Here is a 3,154-nt window from a genome sequence, read left to right as displayed (position 1 = left end):
TCCACTTACACGCTGCACTTTACAGCGTCACTCTTTAATTACCAGGAGCTGACAGAGACACAGTCACACACTGAGGCTCAAAGACCATTGTTTGGGAGTTATTAAACTCAGGACAGGGAGATCATGAGATGTTTCATAACCTTAAATTTGAATATACATCCATCCACCATTTTCCCATGCTTTTCTGATAAAATTTGTTTGATGTCCTTAACTTTCAAGTTGTGCATATAAAGCAGGCCACAGGGTACCTCAAGGTCCGAAAGCAGACCCTGTTTATGTCGCCGACTAAATCTCAGGTGGTTGAATGACTGTTGTCAGTTTTATTAGACTTAAAGCAAAGAAAGCTGAAATACTTCTTCAGTGAAGATACACTGCCATGTTGGGCAGCCTTTAAGAATGTTTTGATCATACTGTACTGGCTGCTAAAGTAATCACTACCACATAACTGATGTGTAGTGATGCTTCATGTTCCCAAGGAGACCAGCAGCAGAGAGTCACGCAGCATGAAACATACTAAAGTAACTGGCTGCTGCTTTTCTGTGCACAAACATCACTCTGAAACCATTTTCATGCTTCACAGACAGCTCTCCACGGATACTTGTACAGTGCAGCTCTCTGCACAACACTTACGGCATTCTGCCACTTCACAAAATGAGCACCTTAAAATGTACCACTGTTAACAAGACAGCAAATACAAACCATACTGCTGTCAGCACAGGAAACAAAGTCTCCTCATGCTCTCTGTATTGTTGTGAATGCTTGAAGGCCTCAAACTTCTTCAATAATGTATTAAAGAATAACTTTCAGGTCAATGTGGGGAGGCGACAGTGGTAAATAAAGCAACAGCATGGATAAGACTCACACAGCCATGTCGCTGGAGCCTTGAACTGTTCACTCCTCTCCCACCTCAGACACATGGTCATCACTCTCTCTTTCTCTCTACACACACAAAGAAACACACACACCACTGGTGAGGCATGATTACATAACACTGACGCTCACAGCTGCTGGTTTATCATTTATTAATGCTTCTTCCAGAGGCGTAATTTGCTGTGCTCTGTATGGGACAGTAATAATTCAGGTGATATGCTGAGAAAAAATGTGATGGGCCAGGAAATGAACCTAAGAGTGTCTGAGCAGCTGAGTGTTTTCTTTCCTTTAGCAAATGGGTCATTTTGCAGCCAATTTCATCACAGCACATTGAGATAATATTTAAGGCCTTGCTGATTTATGTCCATTGATTTTTACTTGGATGAAAGTTTCCATTAAGTGTCTACAGAAGGAATTTTTAATACTAACATTCTCAGTACAAAGGTAACATCAGGTTTAGAGGATCACAATCAGAACACTGGTCACACACAGTCAGAGTCACTTGGGTGACTGTAAAGAAGCCAAAGATTGAAAAAGAGGAACAAGAAAAGCATCAGAAGAAGAGAAGAAGTCTGGAGTGTAAATGAACAAAAGGCTCAGGAGAAAATGAAACAAGACCAGCTGAAGGAAGAAAGGCCTCTGTGGCAAAAAAGGTGATGATGGTAGAGGAAGAGCATGTCCAAGTGCTTTAAGAAAAGAGCAATAGAGGAAATGGAAAGAGCGTGCTGGGCGGCAGGGGTGGGGAACAAAGCCTTCCCAGAACGCCTGACCTTTGACTTGGATGTAGGTTTGAAAGGAAATCCTCCAACACCACAGGGTTTAGGAGCAAAAAAGCAACAGTCAGTAAGAGTCAGCTTTTATCTCTCAGCTGCATACCTCTGGTACTGAAAAATCCATATTCAGTTCATTTGAGATGCATGTTTTATATTTTGCACAGCAATTTTGTTTTGTGTTTTATTCAGTTATTTATTTTGCAAAAATAAACAATTATGTTTCATTGATTTGGTTGTGTTGGTTTAGAGTGGTTGAAGTTGTACTCAAATTAAAAAAATAATGCATTGGGCTAAAAGTTTCTGAAGTCAGAAAAGAAAACAAACTAAAAACACTGTGAGTCAGGCTTAACTTATTGATAAGAAAGACTGGGCTCTGAGGGGGATAATTTATATAACCCAAAGTTACTGAAAACATTGAAATGACACTGAAAACAGTTAGGATCTTGATATAAAATAGTGCATCATCTGCATACAATGACATTTTATGTAACTGCCCTATTACGCATTTACCTAGTGGTACAAGTAGGCCCCAAGGGAAATAAATATTTATTTGTAGCTTTGATTTATAGTTGGACGGGACACTGTGGGTTTTTCAGTAAATGTTGAATGTCTTTGAATGTGAATAGTAGAGACATTTAGGTCATTGTCCAACGTTTTTTGTTTTGTCCAAACAGCACTCGCATCACTTTAAAGATTTCTCCTTGATTACACTGTTACATCAATCCATTGAACTCTTGGGTTAGATCTGTTAAACTTTACAGAGAAAGTGTTTGGTTGTGGTTGGGGGCACCTACTGGATCATCTCTGTTGTTATAATAAAGCAAACCACCTACTTTGAGTGGCAGTGCATGTTCCAGTTCGGCAAACAAAATTGATTAGCAAACTCAGGTCAATTGAAGGGCTGTTAGCATATGAATCGGTTGAGGTACCTGCACACATCCTGCTCAAGGACAGAGGATGGTGGCTGCAAACTTAACATTCAGAGCATGACTGAGGAGAAAGACAAGTGAGCAAGGGAGGGGTACTAGAGAATTCATACTTCTCAGTCTTTTACCACTTGAAAGGTTATCCAATTCCATACTGTTTCTCTTTGCAGTATTTCATACAACCTGGGTCCCGACTTTGTTTGAAACAGGGATTGCAGTAAATCAAGTGTTTAAAGATTGATGCATGAATGACTTTCATCAGGTCAGCGGAAATCACTCGGCTGTCTCCAACTGTTCATCAAAATTCAATCTGGCTCCATAAGCTGACTTGTGTCAGTAATGGACAAAGGGCACACACTCGCCTCATGTTATATGGTTGACAGATGTATGAACTAGGGGCGTTTATGGTCCACAGCATTCAGAAAATATTGAAGCTTGTGGTTGTGTGGCTCTGCTTGGACATCATAGTGGAAATGCATCTCTGGTTTACAGAAGCAGTTTTCTTAAATCTCTCTCTTGAATCATTCATAATAAAATGAAGTATAACGGCTGATTTCTGTTGCATTCTGTCTGAGTGTCTGGCCC

Source organism: Halichoeres trimaculatus, unplaced genomic scaffold, assembly GCF_033239565.1.
Source record: "Halichoeres trimaculatus isolate MK-OKI-2021-1 unplaced genomic scaffold, fHalTri1.1 fHalTri1_scaffold_16, whole genome shotgun sequence".
NCBI lineage: Eukaryota > Metazoa > Chordata > Actinopteri > Labriformes > Labridae > Halichoeres > Halichoeres trimaculatus.
Note: the sequence above shows the minus strand (reverse complement) of the source record.